Source organism: Rhinopithecus roxellana, chromosome 4 (genome assembly GCF_007565055.1).
Source record: "Rhinopithecus roxellana isolate Shanxi Qingling chromosome 4, ASM756505v1, whole genome shotgun sequence".
Classification (NCBI taxonomy): Eukaryota; Metazoa; Chordata; class Mammalia; order Primates; family Cercopithecidae; genus Rhinopithecus; species Rhinopithecus roxellana.
In genome coordinates, this window is record NC_044552.1 from 51,012,165 (window position 1) to 51,033,584 (window position 21,420).

Here is a 21,420-nt window from a genome sequence, read left to right on the forward strand (position 1 = left end):
CTATAAGAATTTTAGAAGAGGGTTACTTTCATTTCATCTTTAAATTGTTTGTATATTTATTTATTTATTTATTTTTTGAGGCAGAGTTTCACTCTTGTTGCTCAGGCTGGGGTGCAGTGGTGCGATCTCGGCTCATTGCAACCTCCACCTCCCAGAGTCAACTGATTCTCCTGCCTCAGCCTCCCAAGTAGCAGGGATTATAGGCATGTGTCACCATGCCTGGCTAATTTTTTTTGTATTTTTAGTAGAGACAGGGTTTCACCATGTTAGCCAGGCTGGTCTCGAACTCCTAACATCAGGTGATCCACCCACCTCGACCGCCCAAAGTGCTGGGATTACAGGCGTGAGCCACTGCGCCCAGACAAATTGTTTATTTTTTAAAATGTTTGATTCATTCCTATGTCTAAAAAAATAGGAGAAAATTACAGAGGGAAGTTTCCTTCTACACTTGTCCCCGTCTACCCAGCATTCCCTTCCTAAAACAAATTTCTTTTTTATTCTTCCAAGGATTTAAATGCATATGAATATCAATATTTATTTACCGAAGTATATACACCTAGAAGCCAGGTGCAGTGGCTCATGCCTGTAATCCCAGCACTTTGGGAGGCTGAGGTCAGGAGGTCGAGACCAGCCTGGACAACATGGTGAAACCTCATCTCTACTAAAAATACAAAAAAAAAAAAAAAATTAACTCGGCGTGGTCGTGGCAGACGCCTGTAATCCCAGCTACTCGAGAGGCTGAGGTGGGAGAATTGCTTGAACCCAGGAGGCAGAGGTTGCAGTGAGCCGAGATGGCACCATTGCACTCCAGCCTGGCGGACGAGCGAAACTCCGTCTCAAAAATAAAAAGACAGAAAGCTTTACCAGATTCTTTTCTCTCTCTTTCTCCCACTCTTTTAACTTTTATTTTAGGTTTAGGGTACATGTGCAGGTTTGTTAAATAGGTAAATTTTGTGTCACAGGGGCTTGGTGTACAGAAAAATTTGTCCCCCGGCAATGAACATAGTACCCAATAGGTATTTTTTCTGATCCTCTCTCTGCTCCCACCTTCCACCCTTAAGTATGCCCCAGTGCACCTGTTGTTCACCTCCCAGTGTCCATGTGTTCTTGTGTGTAGCTCCCACTTATAACTGAGAACATGTAGTATTTAATTTTCTGTTCCTGCATTAGTTTGCTTATAATAATGGCCCTGGCTCCATCCATGTTGCTGTGAAAGATATGATCTCGTTCTTTTTTATGACTGCATAGTATTCCATGATATATATGTAATTACATTTTCTATTTTTTTTTTTTTTTGAGACAGAGTCTCACTCTGTTGCCCAGGCTGGAGTACAGTGGCACCATCTCAGCTCACTGCAACCTCTGCCTTCTGGGTTCAGATGATTCTTGTGCCTCAGCCTCCCTAGTAGCTGCAACTACAGGCATGTTCCACCATGCCTGGTTAATTTTTTTTTTTTTTTTGAGACAGGGTTTCACTCTTGTTGCCCAGGCCTGGGCAACAGAGTGAGACTCTGTCTCAAATAAAAAAAAAAAAGATAGAAAATGTGGTTACATATATACCATGGAATACTATGCAGCCATAAAAAAGAACAAGATCATTATTCTAAGCAAACTAATGCAGGAACAGAAAATTAAATACTGCATGTTCTCAGTTATAAGTGAGAGCTACACAACAAGAACACATGGACACTAGGAGGTGAACAACAGGCACTGGGGTGTACTTGAGGGTGGAAGGTGGGTGTCCATCTACTAGAAATATATAAAATATAATAATATACAATGTTATCAGAAGTTGATTTTAAGGGATTGGGAAGGATCCTGTGTGGCTTTGGGCAGTATTGGCCATTTTGAACATATTTGTAGTTTGTGTTAAAAATAACTAACATTTTCACAGAGCCTTAGAGGCTTAGAGTTACTCCATACTTATGTTATTCCGCCTACATTAGTGGTGGAATGAGGCAGGAATATATTATCATTTTTATTTTACAGATGAAATGCAAAGAGATTAAGTGACTGTCCAAGAACTAAGTAGTAAGTGGAGTTGCCAGGAGTTGAATTCCAGTTGCCTGACTTGATGTCTAGCATAAAGGCAGCCAAGCAACTATATGATTTAGCTATGTAATGTTACCCTTTAGAGCCCACACCTTGCAAGCTCTGTGCCATAGCTTTTATATTAGTTGCTTAAAACTAAAGCCAAGCTTTTCAGTGGCAATGATTTGAGTTCCTAAATATAATCATGACTCTCAGGAAAGTTGTATTTTAACTTTTTATGATCTAGTTTTTTTTTTTTTTTTTTCTTTTTTTTTAAGACAAGGTCTCACTCCGTCATCCAGGCTGGAATGCAGTGGTATGATCTCAGCTCACTGTAACCTCTACCTTCCAGGTTCAAGCAATTCTCTTGCCTCAGCCTCCCAAGTAGCTGGGATTATAAGCGTGTGCCACCACGTCTGGCTAATTTTTCTATTTTTAGGAGAGACAGGGTTTCACCATTTTGGCCAGGCTGGTCTTGAACTCCTGACCTCAGGTGATCCGTCTGCCTCAGCCTCCCAAAGTGCAGAGATTAAAGGCATGAGTCACCATGCCTGGCCCTAGTTTTCTAAAACTTTGAACAGGTTTTTAAAAAATGTATTCTGTTGATCTACTATGGATCAATATAAAGACATTTGCTAAGGATCTGATCCCATGTAATATCTTACACATTGGGTATAGATTAGGCTGGAACCTAGTTCTTAGATTCCTACTCAGTTATTTCACTAAATGAATACTTAATTATACTTAATGGATATTTTACTTAATTATGCTTACTAGGCAGAATAGTAGGAGATGTAGCTCTAACTTCTAGTGACATATTTTAATAAACAGGTCATAGCCTGGGTAACAAAAGCGAGACCCTGTGTCTACAAAAAATATAAAAAATTAGCCTGTGTGGTGGTGCATGCCTGTGGTCCTACTACTTGGGATACCCAGGCGGAAGGGAAACTCCTGAAACAGCCTGAGCCCAGGAGTTTCAGGCTGCAGTGAGCTGTGATCTTGCTACTGCACTCCAGCCCTGGTGACAGTGAGATTCTGTCTCTAAAACGAAAACGAAAACAAAACCAGATCAGACATACCAGTATTATGGTTCTTGGTGCTTTTGGTGGATTTTCACCTTGGTTGGAGGAGTTCTAGAGACATCTTTTCTGCAACTGATTCCTGAACAGGGAGGACAGTAACCCTCTCGCTCCCATATCCACAAGGGAGACGTTCAGAGCCTGAAAATGCCCATAGTACTGAACCTGATCACCATCAAGTGGAACACAGTTCTGTTTATGACTTCCACCCACACATTTTAATTTTTGTTTGTTTGTTTTTCTTAACTAAGCACTTATCACACACTGTTGTGAGCTTTGCAGTTTGAGGTGCAACAACAAAACTAGCATGAGTTTCTTTTTCTTTCTTCACAATCTCAGGGATACACGATTCCTTCTTACTGCAGATCTTAGCAACCTCAAAATACGATGGTTTCCTCTTATTAAGTTGAGAACTTTCACCTTTTCATTCAGAGGAAGCACTTCCGGCTTCTCTTTGGCTTTTTTTTTTTTTTTTTTTTTTTTTTTTGAGACAGAGTCTCACTCTGTCCCCCAGACCGGAGTGCAGTGATGCAATCTCGGTTTACTGCAACCTCGGCCTCCCGGGTTCACGCCATTCTCCTGCCTCAGCCTCCCGAGTAGCTGGGACTACAGGCGCCGCCACCAACCCAGCTAATTTTTGTATTTTTAGTAGGACGGGGTATCATCATGTTGGTCAGGCTGGTCTCAGCTAATTTTTGTATTTTTAGTAGGACGGGGTATCATCATGTTGGTCAGGCTGGTCTCCAACTCCTTACCTTATGATCCGCCCGCCTCAGCCTCCCAAAATGCAGGGATTACAGGCGTGAGTCACCGCGCGCGGCCGGCTTATTTATTTATTTATGTTTATTTTTTATTTTTAGACGGAGTCTCGCTCTGTTGCCTCTGTTGGAGTGCAGTGGCGCGATCTTGGCTCACTGCAACCTCCGCCTCCCAGGTTCAAGCGATTCTCTTGCCTATAGCTGGGATTACAGAGTTCCAGGTTGGAAATCACTTAAATTCTTCTTCAAAATTTGTGTATTTAATCATTTCAAGGATCCCTTCAAATGCAATTATCTTAGGCAGGTGGGGCAGTTCAGGCTAAATGGCCCTGACCCCACACCCTCCTCTTCCATTGGGTTATTTAGGTAGCTGCCTCTTGTTTTTTCTTTTTCTTTTTTTCTTTTAGAGATGGGGTTTCAACCTTGTTGTCCAGGCTGGAGTGCAATGGCGCGATCTCGGTTCACTGCCACCTCCACCTCCCCGGTTCAAGTGATTCTCCTGCCTCTGCCTCCCAAGTATCTGGGATTAGGGGTGTAAGCCACCATGACTGGTGAATATTTGTATTTTTAGTAGAGACGGGATTTCACCATGTTGGCCAGGCTGGTCTTGAACTCTTGACCTCAGGTGATCTGCCTGCCTCGGCCTCCCAAAGTGCTGGGATTACAGGCGTGAGCCACCGCCCCCGGCCGCCTCTTGTTTTTTCTACCTGCAACAAGTAAGCTTAGGAGGAATGAGGAAGAAATACAGGTAGAGGCTCTTGCGGCTCAGCGAAGTGTCCTGTTTATCCTTTTGTACACCGCATTGTTAGAGCAATGACAGCACTTACGCAGTTATCTGCAGCATGTGATTTAAAAATGCATCATACCAATATTGTTATACCAGTAATGCTGCTTGTATCTAATTATTAACCAACAGAGATACTACAGTTTTTATAATCATTTTAAATGGGAAGTCATGGTGACATATAAAACTGTCCTTTTCAGGCCAGGCATAGTGGGTCACACCTGTAATCCCAGCACTTCAGGAGGCCAAGCGGGTGGATCACCTAAGGTCAGGGGTTCAAGACCAGCCTGGACAACATGGTGAAACCCTGTCTCTACTAAAAATATGAAAATTAGCCGGTCATGGTGCTGGGCGCCTGTAATCCCAGCTACTTGGGAGGCTGAGGCAGGAGAATTGCTTGAACCGGGGAGGCGGAGGTTGCAGTGAGCTGAGATCGTACCACTGCATTCCAGCCTGGGCCACAGAGCGAGACTCCGTCTCAAAACAACAACAAAAACAAAACAAAACAAAACAAAAACAGGAAAACAAAAAAACTGTCTCCTTTCCCTCGTCCCATAAATCTTGGGGCAAATTAATTAAAGCCATACCTACAAATTGGTGGGATGAGTGTACCCTTTAGCACAGCCACTTTTCAGTTTGCCAGGTTAACCAAAGGAAACCTCCTCCAAAGTTTTTAATGCAAATCTGAGGGCTTTCCAGTCACAGGAATGGGAGGAGCTTGGGTTTTAGGTTGACAGGTTCTGGGATGAGGAGGTAATAGCTTTTCTGCTGGTTTTGTTCTGGTTTTCTATTCTAGGTAAAGATAATCTCTATTTGGACTATATAGCCTTTAGTTGTCCCAAAGACAAAGGCTAAATAGTCATTAGATTTTTTTTTTTTTTTTGGAGACGGAGTCTCACTCTGTTGCCCAGGCTGGAGTGCAGTGGTGTGATCTCGGCTCACTGCAACCTCTGCCTCCCTGGTTCAAGCAATTCCCCTGCCACAGCCTCCCGACTAGCTAGGATTACAGGTGCCACAGGCGCCTCAGCCTCCCGAGTAGCTGGGATTACAGGCTCACGCCACCACGCCCAGCTAATTTTTTTGTATTTTTAGTAGAGATGGGGTTTCACCATGTTGGCCAGGCTGGTCTCAAACTCCTAACCCCAGGCGATCTGCCCGCCTTGGCCTCCCAAAGTGCTGGGATTATAGGTGTGAGCCACCATGCCCGGCAATAGTCTTTAGATTTTTTAAAACAAAGGAAGATTCTCTGAGATCAGCAGCCTCTAGTGAACTAGGGAATGTCATCTGTCCAAATTATTTCGATGACTTTTTTTTGGTTTATTATTTTCATCTTCCTTCACTCTTAAAAAAAAAAAAAAAAAAAAAAAAAAACCATCACTTTTCCTTGCTCAAAACCTCCAATCAGACCTCATGAAGTTCATCTGTTTTTTTTGTTGTTGTTAGAGTCTCACTCTGTCACCCAGGCTGGAGTGCAGTGGCATGATCTCAGTTCAGTGCAACCTCTGCCTCCCGGGTTCAAGCAATTCTCCCGTCTCAGCCTCCCAAGTAGCTGGGACTATAGGCACCTGCCACCATGCCCGGCTAATTTTTGTATTTTTAGTAGAGATGGGGTTTCATCATATTGGTCAGGCTAGTCTCGAACTCCTGACCTAAGGTGATCCCACCCGCCTCGGCCTCCCAAAGTGCTGGGATTACAGGAGTGAGCTACCGTGCCCAGACCATGAAATTCATCTTGATTCTTTTCAACCACAACTTCATCAAGGATATATTTAAACCTGATAAAAATAAGTGATATGTTTACTTCTTTATGTATTTTTCAATGATTTCCACCTATTTAAATACTTTTAAATTTATGTTATTTAAATGTGTGAATTATTTTAAGAACAAATGCAGTTATAATTATGAGTAAGTGTCCTCTTCTAACTTTTCCTTTGCAGTTATTTTGGGAAGTTCTACCTTGATTTACAGAAATTTGGGTGAATGAACTTGACTTTCCTTTGATTCTCACAAATACCAACGTGGGACGCAGCCACATAGAGAGCTGGAAATGACACTAGTTGTGAGGTTAAAAAGAACACCCTGGTCCCCAGTTTCACTTTTCAACTTAGTAACTTGTGATTTGTGTAAGTTACTTAAACTTTTTAAAGATTGCTGTCCTTGGCCGGGCGCAGTGGCTCACGCCTGTAATCCCAGCACTTTGGGAGGCCAAGGCTGGCAGATCACAAGGTCAGGAGATCGAGACCTTCCTGGCTAACACGGTGAAACCCTGTCTCTACTAAAAATACAAAAATTAGCCTGGCGTGACGGTGTGCACCTGTAGTCCCAGCTGCTGGGGAGGCTGAGGCAGGAGAATGGCATGAACCCAGGAGGTGGAGCTTGCAGTGAGCCGAGATCGCGCCACTGCACTCCAGCCTGGGTGACACAGCGAGACTCCATCTCAAAAAAAAAAAAAAAAAAAAAAAAAAAAAAAAGATTGCTGTCCTTATAGGCAAAATAGAATAACACATAACTCTCAAGGGGACTGAAAAATTAAGTAAAAACATGAAGGTGAAGTCATTTAACAAGTAGATATTCAATTCATTCATTCCACAGATATTTATTGAATGCTTTTTAGTTCCAAGCACTTGGACCAAAATAATCAAAATGAACAAAATAGATAAAAACATGTTGCCTTGTAAAGATAATGTTCTATTAAACTGCATAATAAGTAAGTATGCTGTATAATATGTTACAAGTTGATAGAGTGATGTCCAACAGTGGGTATGGCTGAGGGGTCAGAAGGCTAGGGTAGGTCACACTGAAAGGTGACATCTGAGTAGACTGTAAGGTGATAAAGAGGTGAGCCAGGCAGCTATCCAGGGAAAAGCATTCCAAGTAGATGGAACAGCCAGCACAAAGGTCTCCAGGTAGAGACAGGCCTGTCTCCTGAGCAGCAGAGGCCAGTGTGCTGTGCTGAGTGAGTTAGGGAGAATGACAGGAGACAGGGCCAAAGAGGTGAGGGCTGGCGGGGCTGCCTGCCAGATCAAGCAGGGCTTTGGAAGCCATCTGAGGGACTTGGGCATTGGCTCTGAGGGAAATGGGGAGCCACTGCAGGGTGTGGATCTGATGTCCTTTTGAAAGGATTATTCTGGCAGAGAGGAGACTATCAGACAAGGGAGGAGGCAGGGAGAACTACTAGGAAGGATTGTAGTCATTCAGCTCAGACTGATGAGGTGAGGTGAGATCAGGTGAGAAATGTCAGGTGCTGGATACATTGTGAATGCAGAGTCACAATGTCCTCACAGATGCTAGGTGGAGCTTGAGAGAAAGAGTGACCAAAGATGATGGCAAGGATGTAGGCCTGTGAGGAAGGAAGGATCGGTTGCCGGCATTTGAGGGAAGGAAGACAGGTTGGGGATGAGAGGAAGGTGGACTTTAGTGTTGGGCTAGAATATTGTTTTGTTTTTTGGGGGGCAGTTTGAACCTTTAATAGTTTTTAAAGTATAATTAGAAGCTTTTTTGGGGGGGGACAGGTTCTCACTCTGTCACCCAAGTTGCAGTGCAGTGGCGTGATCTCAGCTCACTGCAGCCTCGACCTTAGGTGATCCTCCCACCTCAGCCTCCTGAGTAGCTAGAACTACAGGCATACACCACCACACCTGGCTGATTTTTTTATTTCTTATAGAGATAGGGTCTTACCATTCAAGACCCAGACTGGTCTTGAATTCCTGGGCTCAAACAATCCACTGGCCTTGGACTCTCAAAGTGCTGGGATTACAGGCAAGAGCCACCTCGCCCAGCCAGAAACTTTCAATATAGAAATAATCCTAGCAAACCATTTAAAAATTTTGTTGTTTGACAGAAATTTCACATCAGGTCATATGGGTCCAACCCTGAGTCTTTCACCCATACCCCACAAATCCCCATTCAGGGGTGAAATGCTCAATGGGACTGGCACTCTGTCGTCACCAAAATTACCCTACTACCTGGGTCTGGACATCCAGTTGCCAGAAGCCACAGAGGTTTCTATCCTGGGCTGGAAGCTCCGAGAACCTCCTCTCTTACTGCTCAAATTTGTAAGCACTCCCATACTGGCTTCACCTGAATGCTCAGAGTCAAGAACACCTTCCCTCACACAGGAGCTCTGAGCTCTGCACACACCCCTCAGGGCCTGAAGTCAGCCTGATAGTCATGAGGACAGAGACCCTGCTTCCGCCTCCAGCTCCCCTGGACCAGGTGGGGCTGCCTACTGGTAAGCCCTGCAGCCCCCTCTCTGGCACCCACCTTCTGAGGCCCACAGAGTTCCCTCACTCCATCCTTTACTGCAATGTGAAGGCCTAGCACACAGAACCACAGGTTTTTGGCAGCTTGGGCAAGTGGTGAGACAGGTGAGAAGAAGAGCAGGGAGCTCAGGAGTGAGGTCTGGGCTGCAGGCATATATTTGGGAGTCATCAGCATGACAGAGATAATTTAAAGGGCGAGACAGAAAGAGTCTATGAAGGGGAAAGCAAGAAGAGGCTGGCAAGAGGTCCTGGAGCCCTCCTGTGATAAGAACGGAAAAAGAGGAACAAGGAAAGAGACGACAAGGAAGCATCCAGGAATGAGGAGAAAAATCAAGAGGGTGTGGTGTCTCGGAAGCAGCACGAAGAAAGTGCTTGGAAGCAGAAAGAGTGAGCCGCTGTGTCACACGCTGCCTGCCCAACGTTCAGGTAAGATGAGAGGAGACCAAGAATGGCGGCGGGATTTAGCATGTGGGGGTCATTGGTAACTTAGCGAGCAGTTTTGGTAGAGTGATGGAGGATGGTTTCAGAGAAATTTGGAGAATTGTGGACCTCAAGTACAGAATATTCTTTAGGGATTTTTGCTTTTTTCAGAGCACTCATGGATGGTGGCAGGGGCAAGCCAAGGAAGAGTTTGTTTTGTTTCGAGATTGTTTTGTTTCTAGATTGGAGAAATAGGCCAGGCATAGTGGCTCACACCTGTAATCCCAGCACTTTGCGAGGCCGAGGCAGCCGGATCACTTTAGGTCAGGAGTTCGAGACCAGACTGGCCAACATGGTGAAACCCTGTCTCTACTAAAAATTCAAAAATTAGCCAGACGTGGTGTTGCATGCCTGTAGTCCCAGCTACTTGGGAAGCTGAAGTGGGAGAATCAGTGGAACCCAGGAGGCGGAGGTTGCAGTAAGCCAAGATCACACCACTGCTCTCCAGCCTGGGCAACAAAGCAACAGTCTGTCTCAAAAAAAAAAAAAAAAAAGATTGGAGAAATAACAGCCTTTTGGTACACTAATAATGATTTAGTAGAACAGGGAAAAATGATGACACAGGATAGGGTAGAATTAGTAGGGCAATATCCTTGAATAGTGGAGAAGGATGTGAATTATTGGCCTCGGATTGGAGCACAGAGTCTATGGCAGGGATCAGCAAACTTTTTCTTTTTTAGATAGGATCTTGCTCTGTTGCCCAGGCTGAAGTGCAGTGGCGTGACTATCACGGCTCACTAGAGCCTCAACCTCTGGGGCTAAAGCGATCCTTACCTCAGTCTCCTGAGTAACTGGGACTATAGGTGTGCACCACCATGCCTGGCTAATTTTTAAATTTTTTGTAGAGGTGGTGTCTCCCTATGTTCCCAGGCTAGTCTCAACTCCTGGGCTCAAGAGAGCCTCCTGCTTGGGCCTCCCAAAGTGCTGGGATTATAGACGTGTGCCTCCATGCCCACCAACTTTTTCTATAAAGAACCAAATAGTAAATGATTTAGTATTTGTGAGTCATACAGTTTCTACGGAAACTACTTCATGGTCCCAGCTCTAAAGCAATACATGGGCAATACAAAATGAACGGACATGGCTGTGTTCCAATAAAACTTTATTGAGGATTGCTGAATTTTAATTTCATATGATTTTCTTATGTCATAAAATATATTCACCTCAGGCTGGGTGCGGTAGCTCACACCTGTAATCCCAGCACTTTGAGAGGCTGAGGCAGGTGGATCATTTGAGGTCAGGAGTTCGAGACCAGCTTGGCCAACATGATGAAATCCCATCTCTACTAAAAATTCAAAACTTAGCTGGATGGTAGTGGTGCACGCCTGTAATCCCAGCTACCCAGGAGGCTGAGGCAGGAGAATGGCTTGAGCCTGAGAAGCGGAGGTTGCAGTGAGCCAAGATTGCACCACCACACTCCAGTCTGGGCGACAGGGTGAGAACCTGTCTCAAAAAGAAAAAAAAAAAAATTCTCCTCTATCTAAAAATGTAAAAACCATCCTTAGCTGGCCAGCTGTATAAACACAGGCAATGGGCTGGATTTGGCTCAGGGCCAATAGTTTGCCGACCCTGATCTATGTCATGGACAAGAAGTTAACTTAGATGGGTACAAACAAGTTGGATGAATGTGGTAAGGGGAATCAGGAAATTCTCCTGAGTGCTTCGGTTTTCTCCGTGAAGTAGGACCCTGAGGATGGGGACGAGGGAGAAAATATAATCAATTTGAGGATAGAGGCACAGGCATGAAATACAGAGTGTGAATGGAGTAGGGGAATCTAAGTAGGATGATTCACTAGGCAGCAGGAAGACCCCATTCGAGGGCTGCTGTTGTGAATTTAAAGTGAGACCTGCCCAGCAGGGTTGTGCTTTCCCCCAGCCACAGTCTGCTGCAATGAGGGAACACAGAGTGGTCAGGAAGCTGGGCTTTAACCTCAGCTGTGCTTTTGCTGAGGGAGTTTCAAGTCAGAGGGAGCCAAGGAGGTTGGGAGTTAATGTAAGGGAGTGATTATAATGATTGCAGGGTTGCCAGATGTAGCAAATAAAAATATAGAATAGTCGGGCACAGTGGCATGCACCTGTAGCCCTAACTATTCAGGAGGCTGAGTCAGGAAGATTGCTTAAGCCCATGAGTTCAAGTTCAGCCTGGGCATCATAGACCCTGTCTCTCAAAAGAAAACACAACAGGATGCTTACTTAAATGTGAATTTCAGACAAACAATAATTTTTTGGTATAAAAATTAGTGTCCCATGGTAAGAAGGGAGAGAACATGAAGCAGGTGAGGGAGTGTTATGAGTTAGAGGATTGATAGATTCAAGTTTCTAGTTGGGGAAAGATTTTTGAAGAGGGCTACCAGGTTACTGGAAAGGCTGATCTGAAATGATAGAAGGTGGGAGGCATGGATCGAACGCTTGACTTTGAGATTATGACCAGTTGCAGTTACTAGTCTTGATAAGGTTTAGGTTCCAACCATGAGGGTGAGTGGGAGGCACTGGGTGGAGGACAAGATCATTGGAGGTAAGGAATGTAAGGAACTGAGGGTTCAGAGGGTTCGTCTACATGGACAGTGTATTGATAATACCATAAAATGACTGAAATAACTGCATGCTTATGATATGACCAGGACTGTGTAGGAACACAAAATAAAGATTATTACTAAGAGTATTCCAATCTAGGGTGATCTATGGAACTCATAGAGGCTTGCAAAGTCCTCTAGATTAGGGAGGCCTTTGAATGCTATGCTAAGAAATTTAGTACCACTAGTTTAATAGCACCCCACCTTCCTGTAAAGAAAATAGCAAAATCGGCTGGGTGCGGTGGCTCACACCTGTAATCCCAGCACTTTGGGAGGCCGAGGCGGGTGGATCACAGGGTCAGGAGATCGAGACCATCCTGGCTAATACGGTGAAACCCCGTCTCTACTAAAAATACAAAAACAAAATTAGCCGGGCGTGGTGGCGGGCGCCTGTAGTCCCAGCTACTCAGAAGGCTGAGGCAGGTGAATGGCATGAACCCGGGAGGTGGAGCTTGCAGTGAGCCGAGATCAGGTCACTGCACTCCAGCCTGGGTGACAGAATGAGACTCTGTCTCAAAAAAAAAAAAGGAAAATAGCAAAATCAATTAAATCAGTACATCTCCATCTCATTTGGCATACGTGAATATGAGTGTTTTTTAAATACTTAAAACACACTTCTCTTAGTCCTTGAGCCTTTTTATTCCAAAGTTAAAAGTAAGACATTCCAAGTGCGTGGTTCTTGGTTTTATTGCCCTGTGTAATGTAGCCTCAGGGGTTTGGAGCATGAATATACCTCCGTTTTATGTGTGTTATAGAATCATATACATTGAGATTAGAAAAATTTCGGTGAGTTTTTTTCTAGGGCTTCATAGTCTTCTGGTTGCTTTCTTTTCTTTTTTTTTTTTTTTAAGAAAATAGGACATGATTTTTTGCATTTCCTTCTATTTATTTATTTACTGAGACAGGGTCTCACTCTGTCACCCAGGCTGGAGTGCAGTGAGTGACTCATCACAGCTCACTGCTGCCTTGACCTCCTGGGACTCAAGCAATCCTCCTGCCTCAGCCTCCCTAGTATAGCTGTGACCACAGGTACATGCCACCATACCAAGCTAATTTAAAAAAAATTATTTGTAGAGACAGTGTCTCACTGTGTTGCCCAGGCTGGTCTTCAACTCCTGTCATCCTCTCACCTTGGCCTTCCAAAGTGTTGGGATTACAGGCAGGAGCCACCACGCCCAGCCTTTTTTGCTTTTTCGTTTCTAAAACAAATGAGTAAGATCAGACTGAATGGAAAGGGGAAGGTTGAGCCTTAAAATATGCATTGGATGGGTGTGGTTGGTACTGTAAGATTGTTCTAAGGAGGGCTAAGGGAGAGGTCAGCAAGCCCTTGGTCAGTGACCTGAACAGGGAGAGGTGTAGGTTCACGCCCCTCAGGAGAGGGAAGGAGCAAGCCAACATTTTTTACTAATTACGAACCCTGCACTGCTTAAGTGTGCACACGTCCCCCTTCCACATCGTGTATACAGGATGTGACTGGGATTTTAAAACAAACTGGAAGTCAAAGGAGGACATGCAGGGGGCTTTAGAGAAGTTAGGTTTCCAAATTCCAGTTTGCTCTGCAAGATGTTCGGCTGAGATGTGTGGCCACTTAAGAAAAGGTAGGCCCGTCACGGTGGCTCATGCCTGTAATCCCAGCACTTTGGGAGGCTGAGGCGGGCAGATCATCTGAGGTCAGGAGTTCAAGACCAGCCTGGCCAAAATGGTGAGACACTCTACTGAAAATATAAAAATTAGCCAGGCGTGGTGCGTGCCTGTAATGCCAGCTACTCCGGAGGCTGAGGCAAGAGAATCGCTTGAACTCGGGAGGCAGAGGTTGCAGTGAGCCAAGACTGTGCCATTGCATTCCAGCCTGGGCAACAAAGCAGGACTGTCTCAAAAAAAAAAAAGAAAACATAATATCCATTTTGGCATCCAATCACAAATGGAAAATGATCTTTCCAACTTATTTCCATAAGTTATTTGCATAATTATAAGATAAAATAATTTCAGGAAAATGCTACAGACTTAGCAGAGGAGCAGAAAACCAACAGTATCTACAGACATTCTTATGGAGCCTGGAGGGGAAGCAAAGCCTTCTTGAAAGGGAACAGGTGACTGTCAAGAACTCTCCAGCCTAACCCTAGGGACTAAGTTCCCAGAGGGTAGAGGAGACGTTTGTGTACAACTATGTCTTCAACTGCACAGAGCTCCTGGCACAGTTAGGAGGACTAGCTATATAATAATAATTATTATTATATATATTATATGTTTATATGGTGTGTGTGTATATATATATATTTTTTTTGAGACAGGGTCTCACTTTGTCATCCAAGCAGGAGTGCAGTGGCGTGATCTCAGCTCACTGCAGCCTTGACCTTCTGGGCTTAAGTGATCCTACTGACTCAGCCTCCCAAGTAGCTGGGACTACAGGAGCACACCACCATGCCCTAGCTAATTTTTAAATCTTTGTAGATATAGGGCCCTCCCTATGTTGCCCAGGCTGGTCTCAAACTCCTGGGCTTCAGCAATCCTCTCACCTCTGCCTCTCAAAGTGCTGGGATTACAGGCATGAGCCACCATGCCTGGATAATAAATACTTTTTGAGTGAATTAATGAGTACAAAATAGTGAAAGAATACCTTAGGAATCTCCTAGGCTAGCTTTGGCCATTTACCCGGATATTGGCCTTGGGCAAGTTAATTAGCATCTCTGAACCTCAGTTTCCTCATGTGAATGAGACTAATTTGGACCAACACCTCTTGGCCTTTTGCAAACATTAAATGAGATAGCACCTAACACTTGCGAGTAGTGATTGTTCTTGTTACTGATGGGAAAAGAGATGGGGATTGCCAGATTTCACCGTGTTCAGGGAGAGGGCCCTTCCCTACAGCCTTGGCCTTCGCTTTTAGCTCCTGGGTTTCTTCTGCTTCTCCTATTTTTTTTCTGTTTGGCCTCATGTTCCTCGTCCATCTCCTTGGCTTGCTTCCTGGATTGTTTCAGGGGCTTCTTCCCACCTTTGAGGCCGGACATGGCACCTATCACCCATTCCCCAGGCCCTGCCATTGGAAATCAGAATTTTTTTTTTTAAAGGAAAACTGTGAAAACTTTTGGAACTCTTGGAACCTAGGAGAAGATTTTCCAAGCAAAGTTTATTATTTATTTTCTATTATATGTCAACTCATTTGGAAGACAGTTTTATATACATTATCTCATTTGATATTAGAAAAAATTCTTGGGGATAGGCAACATTCCAAAAAAATGTAACATATGCAAAAGGCTAACCAGGGCCGGGCATGCTGGCTCATGCCTGTAATCCCAGCACTTTGGGAGGCTGAGGCAGGCAGATCATGAGGTCAGGAGATCTAGACCATCCTGGTCAACATGGTGAAACCCCGTCTCTACTAAAAATACTAAAATTAGCCGGGCGTAGTGGCACTCGCATGTAGACCCAGCTACTAGGGAGGCTGAGGCACAAGAATCGCTTGAACCCGGGAGGTGGAAGTTGCAGTGAGCCGAGATCGTGCCGCTGCACTCTAGTCTGGTGACAGAGTGAGACTCTGTCTAAAAGAAAAAAAAAAAAAACAAAGGCTAACCAGAAGCAGGCTAAGTGATGGATAGAAGAGGATTTCAAACCCAGACTGCCTGATACTAAAACCCATACTATTCCTACTATATCAAAATGTAGGCTAATATCTTAGAATATTAAAGTTAGGGTTGGCTTATGAGGTTTAATTTAACCTCCCACTCAGTGCCCAAATCTTCTCAGTAATAATTATTTCTAGATTTGGGACAATCGTTGCACCTCTTAAGACAGTCCAATTCATTTTGAATGGAACTGGTTATTCAAAAGTTCTTCTTTCCAAAAAAAATTGAAATCAGTTTCTATCAATTTCATGCTTTTGACACCAAGGCTGCTTTCCGGAGCTGCACAGAGGAAACCCAGTACCAGCCCGAAGGTGAGGCTATGTCCTAGTGGTGGCTCCCTGCAGACATGTGTGAAAGTTACAGCCTTGAACACAGTGGACACTCAGAAAATGCTTGCTGCATTGAATCTAGCTTTGCCCTTTCTTGCAATGATTACTAACAAACAAAATAGCTCCCATTTCAATCACACCAAGGTCACTGCTGCTGTTGTGCTATGTGAGACTCTGGCTCTGAGCCCTGACCTGAAAACGCTGTGGGAAGATTGATTTAATCTCTCATTACTTTGTTCAGTCAAGAAGTATTTATTGAGTACCCGCTATGTACCAGGCACTGTTGTAAGTGTTGGGCCCATATTGCCAAACAAAATAGACACCTTCCTTTGCAGAGCTTATCTTCTAGTGTGAGAAAACAGAGATCACATCATGAATATACACTCTTTTAGAAGGCGCTAAATGCTAGAGGGAGAAATAAGGTGCGAAAGAGGAATTAGGAGTGTCAGAAGGGGACGTGTGGTGGCTATCATTTAAACAGGTTGACCATGTGAGCATAGATGACAAGATGTGAAGAAGGCAGCTCTATGGATATTGGGGGAAAGAGCAGTGGAGACAGAGGGAACAGGCAGTGCAGTCTCAGGCATGCCCCTTGGCTGGAGCAGAGTGAGCCAGGCAGAGGGTAGCAGAAGGCAAGATAAAGAGATCAGAGAGATGATCTGAGAAATGTGGTCTCTGACTGTATAGCCTGATACGGTCATCTCTGGCCACAGATGCTGCTCAGCACTTGAAATGTAGCTGGTCCAAATTGGCATAGGCTGCATGATTTTTTTTCCTTTCCTTTTTTCCTTTTTTTTTTTCTTTTTTCTTTTTTGAGATGGAGTCTCTCTCTGTCACCCAGGCTGGAGTGCAGTGGCGTGATCTCAATTCATTGCAACCTCCACCTCCCAGGTTCAAGCAGTTCTCCTGCCTTGGCCTCCCGAGTAGCTGGGACTACAGACACGTGCCACCACACCCAGATAATTTTTGTATTTTTAATAGAGACGGGGTTTCACCATGTTGGCCAGGCTGGTCTCAAACTCCTGACTACAGGTGTGAGCCACTGGGCCTAGCCTGGCTGCATGATTAAATAATACACCATGTTTCAAAGACTTTGAATGAGAATTAGTTGTAATTTTTCTCAATTTTAGTTTTTATTCCATGTCAAAATAATGTTTTAGCAATATTGGGTTAAATGAAATATATTATTAGAGTTCATTTCATCTGTTTATTTTTACTTTTTCATCGTGACTCCTGGGAAATTTAAAATGCCCCATGTGACTTGCATTCTATTTTGACTGGACTTTGTTGGTCTAGAATCTTGCATGCCTTTCTAAGGATTTTGGCTTTTATTCTGACTAATGTGGGGAGGCCGTAGATAGTTTTGAGCAAAGGAGTGACATGGTCTGGCCTTTTTAAAAGAGATCACTCTGGGTGCTCAACTGACAATAAATTGGAGGAGATGTAGGAAGACTACTTAGGAGGCTATTGAGTAATCCAGGGGAGACAAATTGATGGCTTGTCCCAGAGTGGTAGTGGGTATAGGTGGTGAGACATGGTAAGAATTCATATATATATATATATATATATAAAAGAATTCACATATTTTTTTTCTTTTTTTCTTTTCTTTCTTTCTTTTTTTTTTTTTTTTTTTTTTTTTTTTTTTGAGATGGAATCTTGCTCTGTCCCCAAGGCTGGAGTGCAGAAGCGCGATCTTGGCTCACTGCCGCCTCTGCCTCATGGGCTCAAGCAATTCTCCTGTCTCAGTGTCCTGAGTAGCTGGGATTACAGGCACCCGCCACCATGCCTGGCTAATTTTTGTATTTTTAGTAGAGATGAGGTTTCATCATATTGGTCAGGCTGTTCTCGAACTCCTGACCTCAGGTGATCCACCCGCCTCACCCTCCCAAAATGCTGGGATTACAGGCATGAGTCACCATGCCTGGCCTAATTTTTTTATTTTTAGCAGAAACAGGGATTCACCATATTGGTCAGGCAGGTCTCAAACTCCTGAACTTAAGTGATCCACCCGCTTCAGCCTCCCAAAGTGCTGGGATTACAGGCACGAGCCACCACACCCAGCCTGAATCCCAATGTATTTTGAAGGTACAGCCAGCAGGATTTCCTGAGGGAGCTGATATGGAGTGTGAGAGAAAGAAAGTGGTCACCACTGATGCCTGCAGTGATTCTGGCCTCAGAGCCTGGAAGGATGGGTAGCCATTAACTGAGACAGGAAGACTGTGGGCAGAGCAGGGGAATATCAGGATAACAGTTTGGGGGCCGATTAAATTTTCATGTGGAGAAGTTGAACAGTTGGGTGTCAGAGTATGGAGCTCAGGGGAGAAGTCTGAGCTAGAGGTATAAATAAGTGCAAGGATCATGCCTTAGAGAACTTGGTAATGATAGATTGGGGAGAAAAGGCAGACTCCACAAAGAACTAAGAGGGGAGGAGAAGCCAGTTGATGGTGCCCTGGGAGTCGGTGAAGTGAGGAGCTAGCAATCAAGTGCTGTTTATAGATAAAGTGAAGATGAGGATAGGGTTGGCCAATAGATGTAAGTGATGCAGAGGTCAAGAGAAGTTCCTTTGGGATGGTCTGAACAAAAGCTGATTACAGTGGGTGTAGCCGAAAATAGGAGGGAAGGCTTTGGAGTTGGTGAGTATCGGCAAGTATGGAAAACCCCAAGAATTTTACTGCAAAAAAGAACAGAAATAGGGTCATACCTGATAGAAAACTGGGGCCCAAGAGGAATGATGAATAATGATGGGAGAGATAACAGCAGGTTTCTGTGCTAATAGGAATAACCTAGTAGAGAAAGGAAAATTGATGATGTGGGGGAAAAGGTGCAGATTTTCTGGAGTCATGTTTCCGTGGAAGTGAGAAGGGATTTTACCTAGGGCACGGGAAGGGTTGCCCTTAGGAGCCAGGACAGTTCACCTACCTTCACTAGCAGGAAGCCCAACCATACCGGCGTGGTCGTGGTAGGGCGCTGTGGAAGTTCCATCTATCTGCTTCGTTTTCTCAGTGAACTGGAAAGCAAGACCGTGAGCAGAGTGAGGTGTCGGAGCTCAGCTGAGTGAGTTGCAAGTGTGAAACAGTGTGAGAATGAACAGACGGGGAGATGACAGGGTAACGTTCATGGACATGGGTGTAAAGTGATGACCCAGGATTGTGGTACCTGCAAAGGTGTTGAGGCTGCATTCAAGAGAGTGATCTTAATGATTGACATAGAGTCAACTCACTCAAACAAATATTTGCTGAGTGCTTATCACAGTAGCAATGTATTATAATAAAAACTGCTTTTTAGGCTGAGTTGCTACACGTCTGCGTGCTCCTGCACTGCCTCCCGATGGCCCTGACAGGAACTGCGGCTGAGGCACCACCCGGGACAGGGCTGCCATCTCCCGGCCAGTCCCTGCTACTGCAAATACAGCAGGCTCACAGGCGCTGCTGGACTTTCTCAGTGCCCTGGATTGGTGACTGGTAGAAAAGATGACCCAGCCAAAGGCTAGTCCTCTGGTAATCCCAGAGGCCATTACCTCTGCCTTTGCCTACCCTTCACTTTTCGATTCTTACTCCATTTTACTTATTTTTAAAATAAGCTTTTAATAGAAATTTCTTTATTTTATTTTATTCTATTCTATTCTATTCTATTCTATTTTATTTTATTTTATTTTATTCTATTTTATTTTATTTTATTTATTTTATATTTGACGGGGGACTTGCCATGTTACCCGGGCTGGACTTAAACTCTTGAGCTCAAGCTATCCTCCTGTTTCAGCTTCTCAAGTGACTTGGATTATGGGCACAGCTGCCATACCTGGTTCCCTTCTTATTCTCAGTTACAAGCAGGTTACCCCCTACTAAGGGGTGTTCCTTTCCTGAGAAAGTTCCCATCCCAACTCTAAATATCAAAAAACCCTCGAGACCCAATGAAATGAAACTGTCATTGAATTTCAAGCATCTGTGGAATATAAATGCAGGAAATATTTTAGATGCAAGAGTCCATACTGCCCCCAATATCCTACCCCGTAGGTAGGGTACCACACTCAGGGTAATGAGTTTCGTGCCCTTCTGTCACAAATCCCATTAGATGTTAATTGAGAATCCATGATGCTCTAGGCTCTGGATAATGTACTCATTGCCCAGTGATTTGGTTTCGGAAACCTCAAATATTCCCCACTCTTCACACTTATTTCCTGTGTTGATTAAAATTTTTACAATTAGTCATTTTAGCATAGAAGTATTGGAGCCTTTGAAAAATTAAGTAAATTCGCCGGGCGCGGTGGCTCACGCCTGTAATCCCAGCACCCTAGGAAGCCGAGGTGGGCAGATCACCTGATGTCAGGAGTTCGAGACCAGCCTAACATGGTAAAACCTTGTCTCTACTAAAAATACAAAAATTAGCCAGGCGTAGTGGGAGGCGCCTGTAATCCCAGCTACTCAGCAGGCTGAGACAGGAGAACTGCTTGAACTCAGGAGGCGGAGGTTGCAGTGTGCCGAGATCGTACCTTTGCACTCCAGCCTGGGAGACAGAGCAAGACTCCGTTTCAAAAAAGAAAGAAAGGAAGGAAGGGAGGGAGGGAGGGGAGAAGGAAGGAAGGAAGGAAGGAAGGAAGGGAGGGAGGGAGGGAGGGAGGGAGGGAGGGAGGGAGGAGAAAAGAAAAGAAAAATTAAGTACATTATCTTATAGATATATATAGACAATATATCAGGCTTTATTTTGCTAATATGTCAAATTAGTTACCTGACACTACAGTCCAAATGAGACAGAGCTGCAAGTGGGCAAATATTTTTCATTTCTATCAAAGCAATACCTGTGTATAAATTCAAGTAGTGAAAAAGGCTTGTCATGAAAAACTGCAGATAGCTAACTGCCTTTTCTTTTCTTTTCTGTTTTGTTTTGTTTTGTTTTTTAAGACGGAGTTTCACTCTTCTTGCCCTGGCTGGAGTACAATGACGTGATCTTGGCTCACTGCAATCTCTGCCTCCCGGGCTCAAGTGATTCTCCTGCTTCAGCCTCCCAAGTGGCTGGGATTACAGGCATGCACCACCACGCCCAGCTATTTTTTGTATTTTTAGTAGAGATGAGGTTTCACCATGTTGACCAGGCTGGTGTCGAACTCCTGACCTCAGGTGATCCTCCCGCCTCAGCCTCCCAAAGTGCTGGGATTACAGGCATGAGCCACCATGCCTGGCCAGCTAACTGCCTTTTCTTATCTCATAGCCCTGCACCCACGGAAAATTATCCTTATCTCTTTTAGGAATTTCCCTAAGCATTTATCTCCATGTTTCTGAATAATATGCTTATATTGTGTTTCTCAATTTGTTAGTTTTAGACTTTACTGATTCATTCACCCCTCCCAAGGTAATTATATAAATATTTTTGTTAGTAGTTGGCATTTACACTACTTTGACAAATATTGTTCATTGCTAACATATGATTCTTTGTTTTTCCTGGAATTAATAATTGCCTCACTTTTTCATTTACCTCCTTTTCCATGTAGTCATAATTAAATTTTG